The 25,153-nt window shown below is 41.9% G+C and overlaps 2 long non-coding RNA genes and 1 other non-coding gene across 3 annotated transcripts in view; 1 reads left to right on the top strand and 2 right to left on the bottom strand.

Moving 5' to 3' along the window:
- Nucleotides 1–3,398, top strand: part of LOC132659213 (uncharacterized) — a 23,188-nt gene extending 19,790 nt beyond the window's left edge. The window contains exon 3 of the long non-coding RNA XR_009599335.1: nt 3,128–3,398. This is a non-coding gene — a long non-coding RNA (uncharacterized LOC132659213). The remainder of the gene's footprint in view (nt 1–3,127) is intronic.
- LOC132659212 (uncharacterized) overlaps nt 1–25,153 on the bottom strand; it is a 42,151-nt gene that overhangs the window by 7,384 nt on the left and 9,614 nt on the right. Inside the window, exon 1 of the long non-coding RNA XR_009599334.1 lies at nt 1–25,153. This exon is cut by the window's right edge and continues 9,614 nt beyond it. This is a non-coding gene — a long non-coding RNA (uncharacterized LOC132659212).
- On the bottom strand, nt 20,672–20,778 carry LOC114113464 (U6 spliceosomal RNA). Its single transcript, XR_003588486.1, has one exon. It is a non-coding gene; the product is annotated as a U6 spliceosomal RNA (small nuclear RNA).

The raw sequence follows: 25,153 nt of genomic DNA on the forward strand, positions 1-25,153 counted from the left end.
CTTGAAATGTAAGAAGAGAGAGGCTTTGTGTTCTGGCAGAGTCTCAGATGGAGCTCCATTGAATACTCCCAGCTACTCCTGGCATGCTGGTGGGCTCCAATAACAGACCTAAAGTCTAGCAAAGGGAAAGAATAAAGAAAAGGAAACGAGAAAAGAAGGGAAGAAAGGGGAGATACAGGAAAGGTGTAGGAGTTAGCCGGGAATCATACAAATGCCAGAGTACTAAATGAGAGTCTTCATAAACTTTACAGTGATTATCCTCTTGTCTCTGAGTTTCTCAAGGCCAGGAACCAGATCTGATTCTCTTTGTCTCTCAGCACCCAGCACAGACTGACACACAGAGGCGGCTTCATCAGGAATTCTTCCATGAATTGTCTTCCTCATTGGAAAGTTCTCGGTTCCTATCCCCTCAGGTTTTATTTAGCAATTGTAAGGATTTCTGCTGCTTTCCATATACCTTTTCCAAGATGTGCAGAACACTGTTGAAGAAAAAGGGGGAAAAAACAGCACTTGAAAAGAGTTTTTAAAATATGGCATGTAATAGGAAAAATTATTTACCCCCACCTAGTCCTATTTTTTCATACATTTCCAGAATCATACTCAACTTTCTGTCTCACTTCCAGCAGCTTATGAGCAACTTTAACCGTTAACTCTTTCCAGCAACAATCATTCGTTGTTAAGTCGTGCCCTTGTTATGCGAGTATGTAATGTTTTCCCTCTTAATAAACATATTACTCTGTGCTAGTTGCTAATGAAGTTCATCCTCTCTGCCTCCACCTCTTCTCCATCTTGCCAGGCCATTTGGAATTCTAATCCTGTCCTGGATGCCCGCCTTCCTAACTGACGATGGGTGTCATCTGCTAACAGCATGTATCATCTGTCAGCTCTAGGAGCTTAGTTTCTGTTCTATCCATGTAAATCATTGATGAAATATTAAAGAATCAGTCCCAGAATAGAGTCCTGTGGGATATGATTTCTGACCTCCCTAAGTTTGACGTGAGTGCAGTTGATAATGCACCCATAAGACTACCTACCACAGAGCCACACTTCCCTCAATGTGTTGATTGAATGCAGTCTTGGGGAAGATAATTAAAAGTCTTTCTGGAGCAAAGAGCTACGGAGAAGTTTAGAGAGAGACTTAATACACTCACTGCCCAATTTTCTGCTAGGTACTTTACACCTGCTGATTTACTCAGTCCTTTCACAGTTGTGTAAGGCAGTGTAGCATAATGGTTAACACCCTGGATTCTAAGGTTGAACTGCCTGACATTGAAATTTCACTCCATACTTCCTAGCTCTCTGCCTTGGCAAGATATTGAAATTTTCCGTGCTTTATCATCCGAAAAATAAGAATAGAATTCACCTCAGAGGATTGTTTTGAAGATTCCATTGCACATAAAGCACTTAGACAGTGCCTGACCCATAGGGAATCTTCTACAAATCTTACCTATTATTATTATCCCAAATTAAAATCAAATAAACTGAGTTGGTATGCAACAGAGCCAAAATTTGAGTCCCTGGGCTATCTGACTTCAATTCTTAAGCTCTTTCTACTTTAACGTACAAACTTTTAAATTTATATCCCACATATTTCCAAAAGAGACTTCAGATGAAAATGACCATAGCAATCAGAACTGCATTTATGCCAAAACCTCATAATTTAAGTCAGTTTTTTTTTGGTAGGGAGGTGTTTATATTTGATAGAAATCTTTTTAAAAGATGAGTTATTTTATAAGAGAAAAAAATTAACCTGTTTAAAATTAAAATTATAAAATATTAGGTTTAAAAAATTATAGACATTATATATTTCAAACTACTAGTTAATAAGAGACTCTTTGGAAGTTCTTTTTGTTTTACTTTCCCCCCCTAATAACATAAGTGGTAAATGCTTGAAGTAGAAAACTTGGAAAACTGTGAGAAGCCCAGGAAAGGAAACTCACCCATAATTCAAACACTCATAGTAATTACTATTAATGTTTTCTTGTATGCACTCTTTAGAGTTATTTTTCTATACAGAAATTTTCTTTACAAAATGGTATCACAAGATATATGCTATTTTGTGTAGACTGTTTTTAACTTAGTAATAGATTATAAGCATTTTTAATATCATTATTTTATTGCTATGTAAAATCTGTAAAAAATAAATGGTGTGAGAGTACCTTAAATAATCTAACTAATCCCCTATTGTTGGGCATGTAGGTTGATCCTATTTTCTTTCCTATGATTATAAATAAAACTGTCATGAAGAATCTTGTATTATGTTGTTGCATAATTCTCTCGTTATGCACAAATCCTTTTTATCCTTAACAGATGGTTAGCCAGCCTCTGTTTGATCACTTCCAGTAACAGGGAGCTCACTTCTTTGCCAGACAGTTCATTCCATTTATGGACAACTCTAATTGTTAGAAAGTTCTTTATTTTTAACTAAAATCTGTTCTCCTTAACTTACTCTCATTGATTCTAGTTTTGTGGTCTGGAATTACCCAAAGCAATCTTTCCTTTTTGTACTTGGCAGCCCATCAAATACACAAAGAAGACCATAATGAAACTCCCTAAGTATTCTCTTCCTGAAGATAAATATCTATGCTTATAAGTCTTATGATAAAAAAGGATAAGGCATTGGTAGCAGTAGGGGGTTCCTCATATAGGATATAAATTTGGTAACATCATATTCCCTTTTTGCTTTGGCCTCCTGGAAGCTCAGAGTCTTATTGGTTGTCTCATCTTTACAACTTTATCACCTCCATGTATATGCACTCTTTGCCCTTAGGTTTAATCATCATATTTTGCCCGTATTTTGCCTGTATTTTTCCTATTATTTTTTTCTTAAAAATTTTTTCTTTATGGAAGCATATCTCTGTAAGCTCTATACCTCTGTGGTTCAAGGTGCATCATAATCAAATATGTTTCTCTATTTTCTTTAGCCATTCTTTGCATGAAATTAGGTAAGCATTTTTATTCCATATCATCTTTTAGCATATATTCAATCTTTTACTCCCAGTAGCTACCAGAATAATGAAATAGTTTTAATTCCCTACCCCTTTTCTGTGGTGGAAAACTTAATGTGATAGGGAGATAGAAAACATAATCTCAGTCCTACTGAATCATTAATGTCTGCTGTGTTAAGTCTCTTCAGGTGTGTCTGACTCTGCAACGCTATGGACCGTAACCCACCAGGCTCCTCTCTCCATGGGATTCTCCAAGCAAGAATACTAGAGCGGGTTCATGCCCTTCAAACCCGTGTCTTTTATGTCTCCTGCATTGAAAAGCAGGTTCTTTACCACTAGCACACCTGGGAAGCCCTATTCATTAATAGTTTCTATCAAACTGACAATATCTCCTCTGTCATCCAGCAGCACCGTTTTCTGTTCTTGAAATAAATTAGAGTGCATATCTAAGCCTTCGGATCAATGATTAATACACATGTGCCATGGCAGAGTTTACAAACCTTTCTGTACCCAACTAGAGGATGGATAATCCTCAGTTGCAACACCTCTGAGAGAATGGTAACATTGTCCTCCTTTTACCCTGAGGGAACAGAGGCTCCCACAAGTGAGACTTGAACCCAGGTCCTCTAGCTCTAAATCTGTGAGCCCAACCCCGCCCCTCAAGTATACTGACTTCAGAAGAGCTCTGGCCTGGCCTGGGCCACAAGGATTCCACTGTTGTTGGACGAGAGGCAGGCAACTCTGCATGTTTCCCCTTTCATTCGGAATCCGGCTCTGATTATCCTCTTCCCACAGAGAGAAGCGTGGTGGCTGCCAGTTGCATATGGCTTGACGAAGATAGGAGAGGACATAAAGGCGCCCCCCTCCTCCCTGTGCTCCCGGATGAGAATCAAGCAGATTGTTTCCTATTTGGAGGAAGTGCATGCGAGAAACCTAAGGCAGCAGGCAAACCTCAGATGAGTGAGAATAAAAACTACTCCCCCGACCCCCTTGCGCGGTTTTGCCTGGAGGAGCCAGGTAGGAAAGCACCAGGGCTGTCTGTGGGCCAGAGAGCTGGGATGCTTCTGCCCCAGGAAGTTCCTTCCTGAATATCCTCTCCTAAAGAGAGGCTGTGATTGCCTTCAGCCTCCCTGGAAGACCTCCGCGGCTGGCAGGCTGGCCTGGTGCAGCAGCTCAGAGTTGAAACCCTCTTAAAAATAGCTCTGTTCCCTTCTGGGTTTAGCAACTCACACTTGAAAAGCTCTTTATTCTTATAATGAATAGAGAACAGGGACTTTTCATTGAAAAAGAAGAGCTATAGCACAAAATAAATGCAGGCTGAGGGTAGTTATTCCTTTGAAGCGGTGGACAGAGAGGACTTCAGCACTCAGTTTTCACAGGTATCAGCCCTTTCCTTGGATTATTCCTGAAATAGAGGCATGGAGAGGCTTTTGAGCGGCTCTTGCTGTCAAAAGCACATGTGTGGTGGGCAGTATTTCGAGTGACAGCACTACTAGAGACCAGCTGAGCAGCCTGAAGTTGAAATTCCAATCTAATTAATTGACTGAAGAAGCTAAAGACCTGAAGGAAAGGTTTAACTCTTTGCTACCCATAAGCTACTTCTAGGGTGTTGTCCATACCCTTGAAGGACCGAGAGGGGCTGAAAATAAAAGGATGGGTGTGGGGGTTCAGGAAGCTGACACCTACTTTGGTGGAAAGAATTGCTATTTCTGACGGGGAATCTTGTCAGAGAGGTCAGATTCCTCAGTTATGCCTTTTCCAGAAAGAAAAAGGAGTGTGGGTAGAGAAATGAGGTAAAACTCTTAGTCTATGTTGTCAAGTCTTGTTTCCAAGTAATGCATTTTCTTTACGTCAAATGAAATGCAATTTTCAGGATCCCATTGAGCCAGTGAGAAATTCAATCTCAGCCATTATTTGTATCTCCTCCCCTACTTCAGTTATAAGCATCTGGGAGGCATATGTGGTGCATGAGAAAGAAGGGTGAGACATCTGAATCAGGCGTGTAATTAAAACTAGTCATTAGACAAAAGACGTCAAATTACAGTGTCTTAAGTTTGCTTCTTACCCAGTCTAAGGTGGCCAGGTGCTCTTTGACCAGGGAGCTGTTTTTGGCAGCTCTCCTTAGGTGGTAACTCAGGCATCTGGGCTCCTTCCATCATCGGCTCTTCTAATCATTGTCTAGACTTTGCAGTCCTTTGCTTTCTGCTACCCAGACCAGAAAGACATTGGAGGTGGCAATGGACAGATCATAAGGACATCTTAAGGGCCAGGCCTAAAAGTGGTGTATGTCACTTAAGCTCACATTCCATCAGCCAGATTTAGTCACTTAGCTCTGGTAAGATGTGAGAGCGGTGGCAGAGCAATAGAGTGGGTCTGTGTGCCTGGGAAGGAAAGGTGAAATCGAACTGTGAGGAGTAAATTTCCGTTGTTTAAGCCACCTTGTCGATGGTAGTCTGTTATAACAAGTCCAAACTAAGAAAGTAATCATTTCAAATTATGATGAGTTTACTCAAAATAAGTCATACCAAATTCACTCATTTTCCCTTTTGAGTTGGAGTATTATATTGTCAGAGTAGGGGACTATCATAGACTTGGTTTATTTCTGATTCGTTTGAAGGCCTCAATAGCTATATATCTTGATGGATTTGAAGTCATCAGACAATTAAATGTAAGTGCTAAGACTGAGCTTTGCTAACTGTTTATTAATAATAAATTGCTCTTATCTGTATAAATTCTGAAGCAACAGAAAAGTAAACGCAAATGTCAACCCAATAGAGAAAAAAATCCTCAGCTTTGTTTTTGGTAAAACTGATGGGAGACTATGGTTGGTAACGTGCCCACAATCTAACCCCTAATCATTCCTGATATTCCAACACCCTGTCCAGTCATGGGCTTAACTGGACCGATGCAGGCTTCCCCCTAGGAGGCAGCTCAGGGCTTGGTGGAAGAGATTTAATGTGTCCTGAGCAGAGAGACTGAGAGAAACTTCGAAGAACTCAGAGAGGATTCAGGCAGCATTTGCAGTGCCTTCCCCCAAATTCACCAAGCATGGTTAGAAGTAGATGGAGTGGGCTAAAAGTGGCAGACATTATAATCCTGACATTTCTGGAAGGGCAGAAATTCTTATTTTACCAGCCAAGTTAGGATTGCAAGGAGAGAAATAGAGTGGTTACGTCTGGCAAAAACGGATGAACCTCGAGTTGGTCTTCTCTTCTTGTTGCTGTTTCAGTCCACATTTTGCTACTGGATTCATATGAAGATGTAGAAGGAATGTATATCTCTTTTGAAGTTGTTTTCAAAATAGGAAGAATATCTGACATGACAAACGATGGGACCCAATTAAAAATTGTCTCAACTGAGTGCAACACAGGCTGGACTCTCCTACAAACACTTGAATAGCAATAAATATCAAGGCTTTTATTTAGGTTAAATTTTTTTCAAAAAAAAAAAAGAAACCCCATATACAATGCAACTGCTCAGATACAGGGTTGAGACAGACAGCTTTGACATAAATTTTTATAAAAATGTTCCAGGGGTTTTATTTCATCTGAACTTAATATGACAACTATTATGTGTCTGATAAAAATGTTAATGCAGTCTCCAGCTGCATATGTTCAATAAATGATTGCTTAGAGTGTATTCCATGGTAGGTATGATGCTGGATCCTGGGAGCTGATGGTAGCACTGTGTCTGGAATAATCTGTCCAGTGAAGGGCACGTACTTTAAGAGCAGAATTAATTAATTAAAGTGGAGCATTGGTAGGTGGAGACTTAATTCTGTTTCTTTAGGTTTCCATGAGGCAACTTCTAACCTATGGGAATAATATTTGAGTATTTTATTGTTAAATATTTTACCTGGAAATGACAAAAACACAGATGTAACTAGCTTAAACAATAAGGAAATTTAGTGTCATTCATAACAATGATAATAAATTCAAAGGTAGTGCAAACATGTCATAACTGGAGTGAGGGACCTACATCTCTGCTCTACTTTGAACTCTTCTAGCCTCTAGGTAGAAGCTTTTTCTTCAAACCCTCTCCTCTAGTGGTTAGAAGATGGCTACCATCTGTCCTGGGACAAAATGCTTCCTCGTTAGAAAATCTCTCTTCTAACCAGTGAATAAAATTTCTCACCTTCAGTCTAAGTAAGCTAGTATGTATCCCGCACCCATCCCTGGTCCAGCAGCAGGCTCTAGGATAATGTCATGGACTGACTGGCTTAAGCTTACATTCTGAACCAATCACTTGACTGAACCCATCACTCTGACTGGCTTGAGTTGAGAATAGAATCAGTTTCCTGAGACATTTAGGCAACATGAAAGAGAGGGGCTTTTGTGAACATCAGGGCTCTTTTTGAAAGGAGGAGAATAGTAGAGATGAATGCCATATAGATGATAAATCTAGTCAGAGGAGAATGAAGGTCTTACTGGGTGGGTGAGTTCGGGGGGAAGAGAAGCTAGGTAGCTTTCCTTTCTCTTTGAGGAAAATCGGCCCTCTCCTAATGGTGGTATCTTTCTTTTTGCGGTAATAGCTATAACACTTATCCTTAAAGCCCTGCTCAAAATGTAGGGCTTTAAGGGTAAGCCCTGCTTCAGTCCTACTTCTCTGTATCTGACTGTGTCATATGAAGTCAATTAGGTAGTGCTTAGTAAGAAGGCTAATTATGGTCAAGGTCCAGGTTCTACTCTCCACTATATATTTACTGGAAATAAACCTGGCTATTTGATCATCATCAGTTGGATTCCTGTGTCTATTTCTAATTAATTCATAACCAGTGGGAGGCATGATTATCACCCCTAAAAACTTGCTGTCTGGAGCAAGCCAGAATCCAGAGGACTCCAGGAACTCTGTCACACAGAGGAAATGTAGAGTTCAATGCTGAAACATTCAGTTGCCATCAAATATCTAGATATATCTAGATATATCAGATATTCAGGAAGTTCAAAGGGTGTGAATTTTCACAGGCATAGCTGTGGAGAAGGCTGTTCTGCTAGTAAGGAGAACCCTGTCATTGGAAGTATTCATGCACAGGCTGGATGGCAATCTTTCAAGTGTGCTTTAAAATGGAATTCTGCACATTTGGGAAGTTGAACACAGTTGTTTCTATAACATGATCCAACTTTTAGTTCTATGTATTTCTGCTTTGTAGATATTTTAAACCTATGGTTTTCAAAGTGTGGTCCCTGGAGCAACAACAGCATCACCTCAGAGGTTGTTAAAAGTACATATTATCAGATTTCACCCTAGATGCCTGTTATGGATTGAATTATGTCCCTCCGCCAAAAAGAAATGTTGGAAGTCTTAACCCCCTGCTGCTGCTGCTGCTGCTGCTGCTGCTGCTGCTGCTGCTGCTGCTGCTGCTGCTGCTGCTGCGTCGCGTCAGTCGTGTCTGACTCTGTGCGACTCCATAGACGGCAGCCCACCAGGGTCCCCCGTCCCTGGGATTCTCCAGGCAAGAACACTGGAGTGGGGTGCCATTTCCTTCTCCAATGCGTGAAAGTGAAAAGTGAAGTCGCTCAATCGTGCCCGACTCTTAGCGACCCCATAGACTGTAGCCTACCAGGCTGCTCCGTCCGTGGGATTCTCCAGGCAGGAGTACTGGAGTGGGCTGCCATCGCCTTCTCCGTAACCCCCCTAGTACATCATAATGTGAAGTAAGGTCATTGAGGATGTAATCAGCTAAGTCGAGGTCATACTGGAGTAGGATGGAAACTTAGCACAAAATGACTGGTGTGTTAGAAGAAGAGACAGACACAAGGCATAGATACACAAGAGGAGAATGCCACGTGACGATGGAGGTGGGAAGTGAAGTTGCATCTTCAAGCCAACCCAAGATGGCCGGCAAACCACTGGAAGCTAGGAAGGGGCAAGGAAGGATTCTTTCCTACCCAAGGAAGGTTTCAGAGGGAGCACAGCCTTGCCAACACTGATTTGGGAAAAAGAATATATTTCTCTAGTTTTAAACCATCTGATTTGTAGTCATTTGTTATAACTGCCCTAGGAAACTAATACACCAACTAAATCAGAAACTCTTACCTTGCTGCCCAGCAATCTGTGTTTAATCAGCCCTCCAGATGATTCTGATGCAGACTAAAATGTGAGAACCCCTGATTTCTATTCTAGATGTAGACTGATGCCTTGCACTCGAATATACATGTGAAAGAATTGGGGACTTTGTTAAAATGCAGATTCTGATGCTGTGAACCTGAGGTAGGGCCTGAGATCCTGCATTTCCAATAAGTGCCCAGGTGATACTATATTGCTGGTCAGCAGATCACACCTGAGGGGCAAAGATCTTGAGCAGGTTTATCTAACAGAACTTTCTGTAATGATGGAGATGACCTATGTCTGTACTGCCCAATAAGAAAGTCGCCAGCCATCCAGAACTACTAAACCCTTGAAATGTGGCTATTCTGAGAACTGAACTTGAATATTTAAAGAAAATATTTATTTATTTTTAATTACTTTGTTTTTGGCTGCGCTGGGTCTTCATTGCTGTGTGGGCTTTTCTCTAGTTGCAGCGAACAAGAGCTACTCTTCGCTGCGGTGTGCCAATTTCTCATTTCAGACTTCTCGTTGCGTAGCAGACTCTAGACTTGTGGGCTTCCGTAGTTGTGGCCTGTGGGCTTACTTCCTCCATAACATATGGGGTCTTCCCAGACCAGGGATCCAACCAGTGTCCCTGCATTGCAAGGCAGATTCTTAACCGCTGGACCACCAGAGAAGCCCTGAGCTTGAATATTTCATTTACATTTAACTAACTTGAATTTCTATAGCCACATGTATTCAACAGGGCAAGTCACCATCTCCTTGTTCCTAGATTCTGCTGCCATGCTTTGCAGAGCTAACAGAGCTCCTGACTTTTATCTGCATCATCCCTAATTTAGTAGTCAGGACTGGTGGTAGAGTGCACCATGCAAGACTATGTATACTTGATAGTATATATATATTAGGAGCCACTGGAGAACATAAAAGAAATAGATTACAGGGTCTTTGCCCTTAAGGAACTTCCTGTTTATAACTGATTCTCATTGTATGTCTACCAGTTCCTGCCAAGCCTGAAAGTGTTAGTTCAATGTTAAAGGGGGGTCGGGGGTGGAATTAAGCAATAATTAGAAGAGATGATGCTTGGCAGGGGCTTTTTTATCTCAAGGCTACCAGATTTTGTTCATGGAATTTGAGAACATGAGTGATTTGCATATGTTGCATAAATTTGCATCTTGTATTCAAGCGACCTGACTCCAAGTCTATGAAGTACAATTTAATTAATTAGTGGAGCCTACTAGTGTTGTATTCAGAACAGAATTCAGGGCACCACACACTTGAAAGAGCTAGCTATTGACAACAGTTCAGGAGATTTCAGACCAGGTCAGGAGACAGAGAAAAGCAGAAGTTGACAGAGGAAAGGGAAAGAGAGATATGAGGAGCTTTGCTATCATCCCCACACCCCTGCCTTCTGCATACCTCCAGCCTTTGTGTCTTGGGTGGTTTATTCTGCACAGACTGCACTAGGTCAAGTGAAGTCCCACAAATGAATGGGATTCGAATTTTGTGCCAACTAGTGTCCATTTCCTTGTCTTTGGCATATTCCACCCCCCTTTGCCTTGCTTCCTTGCCTTCAGCTAAATTCTGCATGGGTGTTAGCAGACAGTTTTGAAGAGAAAAGATAGCGTAAAAGAGAAGGTGTTAGGCCCTGGAGATAGAAAACTAAATAACACAGGATCCTTGTCACAAACCAGCTCAGCACTACAGCAGGGGAGCTGGACCAATGAGCAGTCACTACCTTGCCATGAGCAAAGAAAAGCGATGAAGGTGTGTCCCAGGAAGAGCAGGGCCACAGGAGACAGAGAGAAGCCCTGCTCATGTGGAGGGGTGGGAGGGAAGTTTTCACACAGGAGGAGCCTAGAGAAAGAGAAGGACTGTGGGTGGGGTAGTAGATTCCAGGCAGAGAGAACAGCATGTGCAGAAACAGCATGGTGTGTTTAGCAAACTGTAAGTGTCACTAAATGGGAAGAGGAGGAAGGAGGTCAGGTAAGGTACAAAATCCAGATCAGCCTATAAATGCTTTATTCACTTGCTTTCAAGAGCAGAGGGGAATGGAAATAAAATAGGCACTTCGGTCCACCCCACTTAGAAATGATAACAAGCCAAAAATCCAAATAGAAACGCTAAGGCATTTCTCCCCAGTGACATTCTTCCCTTCCTAGAATCCCCTGACCTATGCTTGCTATAAATCTACCCTTAACATTTCCTACACATGCCCCTTGCTAGAAGAACTGGAGCTTTTTTATGACCCAGGTTGACTAGAAGCAAGCACTTAAACAATGTAAGGTCTGTTTGTTGCCTGTAACCAAATATACCCCCCAGCCTGCTGGGTGGCCTGTACCGGTCAGCTGTGCCTGTGTGCTCACTCACTTCAGTCGTGTCTGACTTTGCAATCCTATGGACACTAGCCCACCAGGCTTCACTGTCCATGGGATTCTCCAGGCAAGAAGATTCAAGTGGCTTGCCATACTCTACTTCAAGGGATCTTCCTGACCCAGGAATTGAACCAAAGTGTTCTGCATCTCCTGCATTGCAGGTGGATTCTTTGCCCACTGAACCACCTGGGAAGCCCAGCGGTCAGTTGCTGCTGCTGCTAAGTCACTTCAGTCGTGTCCGACTCTGTGCGATCCCAGAGACAGCAGCCCACCAGGCTCCCCCGTCCCTGGGATTCTCCAGGCAAGAACACTGGAGTGGGTTGCCATTTCCTTCTCCAATGCATGAGAGTGAAAAGTGAAAGGGAAGTCTCTCAGTCGTGTCTAACCCTCAGCGACCCCATGGACTACAGCCCTCCAGGCTCCTCCATCCATGGGATTTTCCAGGCAAGAGTACTGGAGTGGGGTGCCATTCCCTTGTCAGTTAGGTAGAGCTAATGGGTCATCGGGCTTCCTTAGTAGCTCAGCTGGTGAAGAATCCACCTGCAATGCAGGAGACCCCAGTTTGATCCCTGAGTCAGGAAGATCCGCTGGAGAAGGGATAAGTCTACCTACTCCAATATTCTTGGGCTTCCCTTGTGGCTCAGATGGTAAAGAATCTGCCAGCAATGTGGGAGACTTGGGTTTGATCCCTGGGTTGGGAAAGTCCCTGGAGGAGGGCATGGCAACCCACTCCATTATTCTTGCCTGGAGAATCCCCATGGACAGACACGCCTGACAGGCTACAGTCCACAGGGTCAAAAATAGTCAGACATGACTGAGCAACTAAGCACAGAACAGCACAAAGGGTCATCCATAAATGATCATGACAAGCACCTGAAAGATTCCCCTCACATCAGCTCACCTCTTTGCTGTGCTGTTTACTCCCTTTTTCTTCTGAAACCTCAGAATCAAATGTGGAACCTGGGTGCAGCCCCAGAGATCCTACAGATTCTCAGTCACCAAACCTGAGCACCACAGATCTCCCCATCACTGCCAAGCTGGTAGCATGGCTCAAGGATAGAGATTAAGTGTAGTGCCTCCCCTGTCTAACCCAAGTAACTGTACTGTATGAGAACACTGGCTTCTTTATCTCATCGTTTACTAAACATTTTTGGAAAACGCAAAGTATAGAGCGTAAAGTAATGATCACTCACATACCTGTTTCTCAGCTTAAGAAATAAACATTTCAAGATCAGTTGAAGCCATTGTGTATCCCTCCCAAATCACATTCCTTTCCTACCTCTCAAGAAGTATTCAGTTCCTGAATGTGTTCATCACACCAAATACTTGCCTTTGTAAGGTTACTGTGATATACTGTTTTAAATATTTCTAAAAATGTTACCCAGTGGTATCCTGGTAAATATTTAATAGCATTTACTAGGGAGGTTCTCCATGGAGGAAGAAAAAAAAGACCTGGCTTAAGTCATCTGCCAATTTCCATGGTGTAAACATTCCCACGATGGCCAATTTCAAGTTACCACATGAAGTGAGCACACAAGGATCTGGGGAGAGATGAGCGTACTATACGTGAGCCAGTTCCAGCATCTCACTGATTTGTTATCATGCTCTGGGTCCTCTGGTACCTTGATTTTTTTAAATAGAAATCACACAAAAGTTTAATAGCATATTATACATGGGAGAGACCCAGGAAAACTGAGTAACACACCAAAATGGCTGAAGCCCTCCCCTTAGTTACCATCTTCTGCTAAAGACTATAATATCTTGGGAGGGATTTTTCATTGGCCTGATTTGGATCACCTGCCATTCCCATGTTCAGTCATTCCAGTTAGAAGAATGGGCTGCCATGGTAGACAAGCCTGGGGCCTAAGCCCTCATCTGTAATCAGAGAGTTGGTCCAGGGGAGGTTTGCATTATGTTATAATCACACAGTGAGTGACTGGCAAACCTGCTAAAACTACCTGGAGGGTGGAAGATCATATCCACTCAAGAAGGGATCTTGATAAATGATAGAATCTCCCGTGGCTATAGAAATACCCAACTCTGTTTCTCTAGCCTGCCTCACTCCTCTTCACTTCTGAACTGATACTGTATTTAGAGCACCTGTCACTAATTGTCAAATATCTTATGTTTCCTGCTGAATTATATTCAAAGTTAGTGATTATATCTCTGCTTTCCGTGTATCCTCTGTAGCCCCTGGCAGAGAACTGAGCTTATATTAATATGAGGCGTCTGATAAATATTGATTCTTAGAACCTGTGGCCTGCTATTTCAAATGGGAGATCTTTTCAATCCATTCCTATTGATTTCAACCAGAGTTTTAACTCAGAACTTTGACATTTCAATGAGATTCTGGAGATAATAACATTACCAACAATGCATAGAGTGCATTGCAATTTAGGAACCACTCTCACATTTTTTGGTCCTTACAACTGGATAGAAGGCAGGTACTATCCCCATTTTATAAATGAAGAAACTGGGGCTCAGTGTGGCTAAATGTCTTGCCCAAAGTAGACCTGGCTTTTTAAGTGGCAGAAACAGATTAGCTAACTGAGCTTTGGGAGGAAAGATTTCTATCACAGCCCCTGGAGAGGGCTCAGTGTTGTAGGAGATGTGGTAAGGGACTCTTCTGGAAAGAGCACTCTTGGGGGCTGATCTTGAGAAGCTTTGATCGCCTCTCCATCCATGAATGGATCAGCCTATGGAAACTCCAACTACGGTTGGGCATTTGCCGCCTGGAACATGTGTTCAAAGCCTGGAACTGAAGCATCTTTGTGGCCCCGGACGTTACTGAGGAGAGATTCAGCCCACGTTTAAATGCCAGATGATAGAAGCAAGTGGCCAAGCCGTGCAGGCATTTTTGCCAAGTTGGAATGGGAGCAAGTGTGACTAAGCCAATGGGACTAGAGGTGGCAAACAATTCGTGTCTGGTTGGAACCAAGCACCATGTTGGCGATAGCACTTCAGAACAAGCAAGGGTGACCATAAACCCGTGTTCCAAGGAGCCCTGTAAAGGAATGAGCTGTACGCACTTCTGTTATTTAACAGGAGTTCACCAGAGGGGCCCATCTTCTGACCTCAGCAAAAACAGAAAGATTGTCCATGTCACTGTCAGGCCTTCCCTGCCTGCTGCTAGCCGGGCAGAAGCTTGTAAAGGCAGAACTTGGGGCCCCAGACATCTTGTTTCTGTTGCTTTTGCCAGAGAGTTGCTCCAGAGGAGGTTTGCATTGTGTTATAATCACATGGTTTGCAAAATGATAGTTAAGAGTCTGTTAGCATTTCCACCCCAAACCTCATATTTTCAGCTGCTCACAGTGACTCAAATATAAGAATTCTCTTTAGGCTGAAATTTGGCACACAGGGTCTCAGGCCCAGCTGGGGAGCAATTTCAACCTTTTTTGGGACCGGATTTCAATAACATCCATTTGGCTGTTTTTGAATAACAGCAGAAGCACAACAGAAGAGAAGTTAGCATTTTTATAGCAAAATGTTGCCATTATGTGACTGAAAAACTGGTACTGGGGGTAAAAAGGAAACCCACCCTAGCAACTCTCAATAAACCCTAGCAGGTGATTATCCTTTAAGTGGACTAGGCATGTGTACTATTTTCTTAAATCTGTATTAAAAAACCCAACCACTAGTCTGTTGTTCAGAACTGAAGAAAGATTTTGTTTAATAACATATTGTGTTTTTGAAAAGCAAAGTTGACTCAGGAACAATGACACATACCAGTGGATACTGAATTTCTGCTACACCCACTCCTTGGTGCAATTGGGACAGTGGCAAATTGTAGGGTGCAACTGAATTCCCAAATATAAAGGGAAAGAAATTGCAAAGGAGCAGGGGACAGGGGAGAGTAAGGCAGCACTGTGACTGCAAAGATGTGAGGAGCATCGCTGATGATCTGAGATCAGGGACCCTTCCTTCTGGCAGGAGGGAGACTTCACAACTCAAATTCTCTTCTCTACCTCTCTGCTAACGACAACTCATCAAATTACAAATGAAAGATTCCAAACAAGCAAAATGATACCAAATTTGCTAATGAAATATTTCAGAAAAAATGAAAAGGCATAGGGAATAATATAACATACACCCTTGTACCCACTACTCATTGCAAATATGATTCAGTTTTCTCTGTGTATTTTGGGCTTCTCTTGTGGCTCCAATGGTAAAGAATCTGCCTGCAATGTAGGAGACCCAGGTTCAATCCCTGGGTTGGGAAGTTCTCCTGGCAAAGGGAATGGCTTCCTGCTCCAGTATTCTTGCCTGGGAAATCCATGGACAGAGGAGGCTGGCAGGCTATATAGTTCATAGAGTTGCTAACATGACTAAGCGACTTTCACTTTTTCTGTGTATTTATCAGCTGTTGTGATGACTCCTTGTCTTTTAATGTGAAGCTTTATTGTTCTTTTTATAGGACATTATGCCTCTGCTTTGTATTTCTTAGAAATAATTATCTATATGATTCCTCCTCCTCTTTCTCCTATATTATTTAAGTTTATCTAAATTCTGTTTAAATCTATGCTTTTCCCCCTAGAAGTTCCTAAGTTCCATCACTGAAGAGGGTCACCTAAATCAAGGTTTGGAACTTGAGATTCAAAAGCACCTTTCTTGGTTAGAACCATAGTAGGATAATTTTCCTCAACGTCTGCCAAAATGTTGCCCCAGCATACCTGAAGAACTCTGTGACTGTTCCATCACAGGGACTTATCCCAGAGTCTCTAAATTCCAGCCTTTGTATGCTTTTGCCATATCAATCTTCTGTATTTAGGAAAACTGCCCATTGGCATGGCCGTAAGCCCCACCCCTTCTGTAGTGGTCAATGCCTTTGCAAATAGAAACATTGACTTACAGGTGCATTGATTCTGTACATGCTACCCGGGCTCTCTCCTGATCTCCTAACCATGACCTCTGGGACAGCATCCAACCAATCAATAAAGGGGTCAGTTTTAAGACCTGGAGATACATTTGCCCCAAGAAATCCCAATGCAACGGGCTGTAAAAGTCACGGTAGTTCCCTCTTTAGAAGCATTTCTCACTTATTTCTAGCTCATAGATCCCCGATTCTATTCAGGTATCAGGCAACCATATGCATCAGGGAGGCTGGACCCCCTCCAGGCCAAGGGAAGAAACAGCATTACATACCAGCTAAGAATCTAGGATCACCATTCCTCCATTAGCAATTGTGTAACTCTAGGTGAGTTACTAAAACTTGTGTTCTCATTTCTAGTCCTCTTGTCAGAGATTATTACAGCTGACTTGCTGGCCTTGGCAGAGTTTAAAAAAAAACAAAAACAAAAAAACATAAACCCTAGTAACTTGTTGATGTTGTTGAGTTCCTGAATTAACCAACCATAGGAATTTTTGTCTGCTGTATTCACTCAACCATCTCCAACACATAAAGCAATACTGGCATATAGCAGATGCTTAATACATATTGGCTGAATTGAACTGACTTGAATCTCAGACTCACCAAATTTTAGACAAGTTGTTTTATTATGTGAGATACTGAATAACCTCTTACTTCTAATTGAAAGTATCTTGATACACTGATACAATTTGTGTAGACCAGTGGTCCCCAACCTTTTTGGCACTAGGGAACCATTTAGTGGAAGACAATTTTTCCACAGTTGGGGGAGGGGGGATAGTTTCATGATGAGTCAAATGCATTACATTTATTTATTATTATATTAGCTCCACCTTAGATCATCAGGCATTAGATCCCAGAGATTGGGGACCCCTGGTCTAGAAAATATGATTCTTTTCTATGACTGTTCCATCTAAATGAATATGGTTATGAAGAGAGCTAAGTTAATTACAGTGTGACTCCTTTCACACAGTTAATTCATTCAGGGTTGGGTACTTAACCCAAAATGGGCCAATCATAGTCCTTCCCAAGGAGTCTGGAATTAAACTAAAGAGATTTAACTCACTCTTGCTGCTTTTTGAAATGGAAGAAAGGTAAACCTGTAGATTGTTGGCAATTGTATTTCCTATGTGTACTTGTGAGCACCACCTAAAGATTGTCCATGGGATTTTCCAGGCAAGAGTACTGGAGCGGGTTGCTGTTTCCTTCTCCAGGAACCAAAAGATTAGCAGTTAGCAAAAGGGTGGCATGAAGCAGATTGATGGAGAAATGAAGACAAAAGATAGAGAATGCTCATGGTGTATGTGTGGTTCCAATTGTTTCTGAAACCCACCTACATCTCAGTTTTGGGGATCTGGGAAAAAAATGAATTTTCTCAATAAAATCTCCCTTTTCCTTGGGCTGTTTTGAGTTCAGTTCAGTTCAGTTGCTCAATTGTGTCTGTCTCTTTGGGACCCCATGGACTGCAGCAAGCCAGGCTTCCTTATCCATCACCAACACCCATAGCTTGCTCAAACTCATGTCCATTGAATTGGTGATGCCATCCAACCATCTCATCCTCTGTTGTTCCCTTCACCTCCCACCTTCAATCTTTCCCAGCATCAGGGTCCTTTCCAGTGAGTCAGTTCTTCGCATCAGGTGGCCAAAGCACTGGAGTTTCAGCTTCAGCATCAGTCCTTCGAATGAATATTCAGGACTGATTTCCTTTAGGATCGACTGGTTGGATCTCCTTGCTCTCCAAGAGGCTCCCAAAAGTCTTCTCCAACACCACAGTTCAAAAGCATCAATTCTTGAGTACTCAGCTTTCTTTATGGTTGAACTCTCACAACCATACTACTGAAAAAACTTTTGACTAGGTGGACCTTTGTGGGTAAGTAATGTCTCTGCTTTTTAGTGTTTTTGTCTAGGCTGGTCATAGCTGTTCTTCCAAGGAGCAACCATCTTTTAATTTCATGGCTGCAGTCACCGTCTGCAGTGATTTTGGAACCTAAGAAAATAAAGTATGTTACTGTTTCCATTGTTTCCCCATCTATTTGGCATGAAGTGATGGGACTGAATGCCATGATCTTAGTTTTCTGAATCTTGAGTTTTAAGCTAGCTTTTTCACCCTCCTCTTTCACTGTCATCAAAAGACCGTTTAGTTCTGCTTTGCTTTCTGCCGTAAGGGTGGTGTAATCTGCATGTCTGAGGTTATTGATATTTTTCTTTGCAATCTTGATTCCAGCTTGTGCTTCATCCAGCCCGGCATTTCTCATGATGTACTCTGCATATAAGTTAAATAAGCAAGGTGACAATATACAGCCTTGAGTTTTGAGCTGGGTTCTGCTAATTGCAGAGAAGAGACCCTAAGAGTGTTTTGTTTAATTATAGCTATGAATGCTAAGCAAACAGCACCTTACTTCCTATAACTTATATGTACCCAAGAAAAGTAACAATTTTATATAAAGTATGTTATTGTTGTTGTTGTTAAGTCACTAAGTTGTGTCCAACTCTTTTGTGACCCTATGAACTGTAGCCTGCCAGACTCCTATGTCCATGGGATTCCCAGGCAAGAATGCTGGAGTGAGTTGCCATTTCCTTCTCCAGGGGATCTTCCTGACCTAAGGATCAAACCTATGCTTCCTGCACTGGCAGGTGGGTTCTTTACCACTGAGCCACCAGGGAAACCCAAAGTAGAAATACTGAAGGACAAATATACTCCTGAAACACTATTGTAAACTTTGGGTAACTTACACCAATAACAATCTATAAGAGGCTAGTTGTCTCAAGTCTACCTTTAAGCCATCTTTTATGACGCTCTCATACCAACTCTCTGTCTTTGCCCATACAGACATAGGGACCAGTCTAAGATTCTTCAAGCTTTATTTACAATGCTGTGCTCTGCTACCATGTCCTGGTTATTCCTTGTGTCATACTCTGTAAGTAGAAATCCTTTCTATTCTAGGTGTTCAGTACTTAACTCCTGTATTCTGCCCCCCGCCCCCCCCCCCACTTTTTTGGATTAGCTTCAAATAGCTTCATGGTTTTCCTTTTATTTTTCTTTGAGGATTCAATGCACTATTCCAAGATTAACTATGTCTATTAACCTTAAACTATTCTAAAAGCCTCTTGATGAAAATGAAAGACAAGAGTGAAAAAGTTGGCTTAAAGCTCAACATTCAGAAAACTAAGATCATGGCATCTGGTCCCATCACTTCATGGGAAATAGATGGGGAACAGTGGAAACAGTGTCAGACTTTATTTTGGGGGGCTCCAAAATCACTGCAGATGGTGACTGCAGCCGTGAAACTAAGACACTTCCTCCTTGGAAGAAAAGTTATGACCAACCTAGATAGCATATTGAAAAGCAGAGACATTACTTTGCCAACAAAGGTCCATCTGGTCAAGGCTATAGTTTTTCCAGTGGTCATGTGTGGATGTGAGAGTTGGACTGTGAAGAAGGCTTAGCACCGAAGAATTGATGCTTTTGAACTGTGGTGTTGGAGAAGACTCTTGAGAGTCCCTTGAACTGCAAGGAGATCCAACCAGTCCATTCTAAAGGAGATCAGCCCTGGGATTTCTTTTGGAAGGAATGATGCTCAAGCTGAAACTCCAGTACTTTGGCCACCTCATGCGAAGAGTTGACTCATTGGAAAAGACTCTGATGTTGGGAGGGATTAGGGGCAGGAGAAGAAGGGGACGACAGGGGATGAGATGGGTGGATGGTATCACTGACTTGATGGACGTGAGTTTGAGTGAACTCCAGGAGTTGGTGATGGACAGGGAGGCCTGGTGCGCTGCGATTCATGGGGTCACAAAGAGTCAGACACGACTGAGCAACTGAACTGAACTGAACTGATTGCTGGGTTCCATGTTGGTAATTCTTCACTAGACTGCAGGGACCATCTGGTTTAAGGCCATGACTGTTTGCCATTTGTGCAGCTGCCTGCACATCTGTATGTTCTGATACATCCTTTTATTATTTTCTTCTCTCCATTGCATGTTGTCAAAGGCCTGGGGACTGCATCTGTTTGAGTTTTGTCTGTAGGGCTCCAAGCATTAAGTAGTATGTCAAACACTATGTAAAACAGAAAACATTATCTTAAGCAAGCTGGATTCATGGAGTCATGATGAATGGAAATGATGAGAGAGATTTGAATCCATGACTGGGACTGGATTCCATATTCAACTCCTAGCTAAGAAAGATTATTTTAAGTGTTACCACAATGAACTACCATTTCAAATGCTTTGAGCTGAGACTACTCACACAATGGTTATTTCCTTTGTAAGTACTTGTTATTTAGATGACTTAGCTATTTAAATATTAAGAGTTTTTTTGTATTAGCTTTTTAGAATTGCTCACGGATACACTCTTTTTTTTTTTTTTTTTACTTTATTTTACTTTACAATACTGTATTGGTTTTGCCGTACATTGACATGAATCCACCACGGGTGTACATAAAAATATGGAACGCTTCACGAATTTGCGTGTCATCCTTGCGCAGGGGCCATGCTAATCTTCTCTGTATCGTTCCAATTTTAGTATATGTGCTGCCGAAGAGAGCACTCACGGATACACTCTTTAGCATGTATTCCCCTTCTCCCTCTCTTAGGCTTCCCTGGTAGCTCAGCTGGTAAAGAATCCACCCGCAATGCAGGAGACCCTGGTTTGATTCCTAGGTAGGGGAGATCTATTGGCGAAGGGATAGGCAACCCACTCCAATATTCTTGTGCTTCCCTGGTGGTTCAGTTGGTAAAAGAATCCACATGCAATGTGGGAGATCTGGGTTCCATCCCTGGGTTGGGAAGATCCCTTGGAGAAGGGAATGGCTACCCACTCCAGTTTATTCTGGCCTGGAGAATCCCACGGACTGTATAGTCTGTGAGGTTTCAAAAAGTTGGACATGACTGAGCAACTTTTACTTTTCACTTTCACTCCCTCTCTCTCCAGCTACACACACACACACAGAGGTGTTCATTTGAAAAATCAGGCCTTACGGCTAGATCTATACTTGGCCGACATCTTCAAGGTCACTGATTTTACTTCTTGTCTCTGCTGTGCAGGAGCCAAAGAGAGTGAGTCATCAGGGTGAATAATGCTCTGTAATACTACCAGATTGTGTTGGTCTCTACTTCAAAGCTCTTCGTTTTAACAGAATAGTATTTCTCCATCCCGCCCACCCAAACAGCCTGCCTGGATGGTTGAGAGGCAACAGTTAGATGAACAGTAGCATCATTTCCATAGGATGCACTATGTCCCACCCCACCTATGCAACCCCCCAAGTCTGGCAGCACCCCTTACAGAAGTTCTCAGCCCAAATCCTAGCCAGGTTTTGGCTGACCAGTGGTTATATCTCATCACCGCCTCTTCTCTTTCTTTCTCTCCTCCCTCTCTTTCACCTTCCCTTCTTTCCTTTCTTCCTGCCTCCCTTCCTTTCTTTCTTTCCTTCCTTTTCACTTATTTTGTTTTCACCCCTCCCATGATTATAAATATACTTTTCTTGATTAGTCTTCTGTTACTACTCATCCCTTTAGTTTCTTTTTATCAAAAAAAAAAAAAAAATGGTTTGTGGCTTTATCAGAAAAGGAAGAAAGAAAGATGGAAGAAGTTTCCATAGACTGAAATCTAGGAATCTAGTCTCATTTCCACAGCACCCTCATGACTCCTTGCAAGAACTGATTACTTTAAAAGTCACATCTCTTTGGTGGATCTACAGGGCAGGGTGGTCATGATGGGAAGAATTGATGGCAGAACTGCTGCTATTGAGCAGCCAGCTAATCACGGCACCAGGTGCTTTATACACATATCATGAAATCCTCACAATTGAAGTAGCTTATTACCTTTATACACATTATTAAAGTGGGGTTCGGAGACATTGAGTAACTTGCCCAGAGTCACAGCCAGTAGCAGGAAGACAGATAATATCTAACTCTATACAGTGCCAAGATCTGTGCTTTTTTGCTCAGCTGCTTTGGTGAGAGGGGAGATATTAAACAGTCTAGAATCCTAGCTGTTCTATACCTTTCTTTTCTTGATACTAATTTATAGAATAACTTGAAATAAAACAATTTTATGTGATCTTTCCTGGGTCACTTCAGCCCAAAGCACCTCCTTGTTGTTGCTGATGATATTTAGACATATCCTTTTTACTGGTGAATAACGCATCTTAGATATTTTGCCAGTCCTTTTTCATGTCCTACGTGTGAAGTCAGAGTAATAATATAATTAATCATTCAAACTGGGACACTTTTAAAAATGAAAAGAAGTGCTTTAATAACTATGCTGGGCAACCTGGAGCTGCCAGAGGTAAACTGGGATGTATGGCCACCCTCTCAAGACAAACTGTAACCAAGCGAGTGTCTCTTATGGACGAAGAGAGTATTGATGATCTGGCCTTAACTAAATACTATGGAAAACTGTTTCCATGGTATGAAGACTTCACACTCTTACTCTACAAAGGTGGTGCTTAATGGCAAAGGAAGTCCCTGCAGGACTTAATAACACAGGTATTTACAACATGAAGATTTGTTCGTAGATAATGTCTGTTTGACCTGAATCACCATTTGATTCAAATCATTTGAACCATGTTAACTTTATAATTGCTTTCAACGTAGATTCTCATGGATTCTTAGTCATGTATATGTGTGTATACACACTCACACGCACATTCTTATTATCTTTATATTGAATTCAAAGAAAAGAGAGAACCTGTTCCATGCTTTTTGATAATCACAGTAATAATAGTTGCCATTACTGAGCACTGGTCCTTTGCCAGACATGTATATATATTACCTGGAGTACAAACACCCTCAGCAGTAAGTCATGTTAGCTGTTTTATAGATGATGGACCCCAGGCTCAGAGAAGGTAACTTCCTGAGGAGTCACAGCTAGTACCTGACAGACCTGCCAATTGAAACCAGATCAGCTGCCTTGCCCTTGAAATATTTAGTGAATGCATACGCGCCATGTAAGCACAGACAAATACTTGTTGGAAGGCCACACCATGCGTGTGAACTAGCATGTCTTTCTGGAGGAAGCATTCCTAGACAGAGTGAAGCCCTGAGTGTGACTGTGAAAAATGCTGAGGCATCGCTTGATATAAACAGGCAGGATAAAGCTGATTCTCAGTTAACATTTGGAAACTTGGGGGTACAGCTCACTGTTTTCCCGGCTGGCCTCTGGATTGATTTCTCCTTTGTTGGCTGTGCTGCTGCTCTGCTCTTTATTCGTATTTTCAAGGAAACACAAGTAAAGCGACTGTTCTTTCATTGCACTCCCTTCCTGCAGTCAGCCTGCTCCTCCAAGCACCATGGGCTGGTTCCATACGCAGCGTGTCGTGTGGAAGGGCTGGTGGCAGCTGCAAGTTGGTGTGTGACACATTGAGTAGTCATATTTCTCTTCTCTGTGGCCCTCCAAAGCCCTTTCCAACATAACTTTTCCCCATCTGTTCTCGTTTGCACTGCATAATAGGGGACAGGTTTTGGAACTTGGGATTCAAAAAAACATTAAGAGAAAATAAAAATGAGATGGAATTTGAGTAGAAAGAAACTCACTGGCTCCTCCCTCCCCCTCCTCAGTTACTGGGATCATTACCAGAGTATTAAATTGATCAAGGTTTTCCTCTAGTTGATTCTCTTTATGTGGTAGTGGGGAAATATGGGAGCATTTGAAAATCTCTTTAAGCTGTCTGCATAGCAATGAGATAGACAGCATGGCCGAGTCATTAGCAGATACAGCATTGCCTGGTACCTGACTTAAAGTTTTCCCCCATTTGCTTAGAATCTCTAATAAGTTGCGTTAATTGCCTCATGCTCCCCTATAAAATGGAATGCTTTATGTGAATTTTAGAATACTTACAGACAGTTTTCTAAAATGCCATAAGCTCACCTCTGAGTATGCAATAAATGATTTTGGCAATGATACAAACATCTTTAAATTTTAAAAGTAATAAATTTTGTCTAACATACACTAGGAAAAGAACTGCAAATGGCACAATATACCCATGATTTCACAGATATTTTTGCACAGGATGAGTCTAAACTAGGCATTTAAGTTTAAAAAGTGAACAAATTTAAAGAAGAATATTCAGCAAGTAATAATAAAAATGAATATGGCAAAACACAAACAGACATGCAAACTTACCAGCTTAGGAAGCAACCATAGCAGAGCAGTGGTCTTTTAATTCTTTATCTTAGGAAAATCTTTATTGTGTAGGCCTCAAGTTCCCAATGTTGGATGAATCACAAAATCATCGTCAGTCTAGCAGGGCCTTCTAATCCTTTTGAGATCAGCCTTCTTTGAGAATCTGATTAAAGTTATGTATTTACCCTGAAAATGCATATTACCATATACAAACACACTTCTGCATATAATTTCTGAGTTTTCAGAACCACTCAGGGTCTATCTGTGGAATCTTGCAGATTGGGGGAACATAAATTCAAGGTTGTATCCACTTACTCATTCTCTGCTTCCTTAAATTCACAGGTCAGTTGAGCCTTTAAGCTACACCTTCTATATATCTGCAAGGAACACCATTTCCTTCACTGCCTGCCCAGGGCAAAGCCACCCAGCCTGCTGCCTACAATCATGTAGATAGTAGGGAAAATATCCTCTCTCTTCCCTCTCTCCCCACTTTTAAAAAATCATAAAAAGTGCAAAAAAGTTCCTTGGCTAACACTTTTGTTGCTTGTCCCAAGTCAGACCAGTTGGTAGTGTCCTATTTTCCATCAGAACTTGAAAAGAGAGGTGCATGATATGAAGCTCAGGAAAGGGTCCTTATTTGTTAATTCTGCAGAGAAGAGTGCCAGGTGCAGAGAGGTGATCTATAAATGCTTTTGTTGGTATTGAACCCTTCAGCAAACTCCTTCGGAGCTGAAAATGCTCTGTTCTAGTAAATTATTCTCATAACCCATTTCCACCCTCTTCCCCAAATACCCAGCCA

This window comes from Ovis aries, chromosome 2, assembly GCF_016772045.2.
Source record: "Ovis aries strain OAR_USU_Benz2616 breed Rambouillet chromosome 2, ARS-UI_Ramb_v3.0, whole genome shotgun sequence".
Lineage (NCBI taxonomy): Eukaryota > Metazoa > Chordata > Mammalia > Artiodactyla > Bovidae > Ovis > Ovis aries.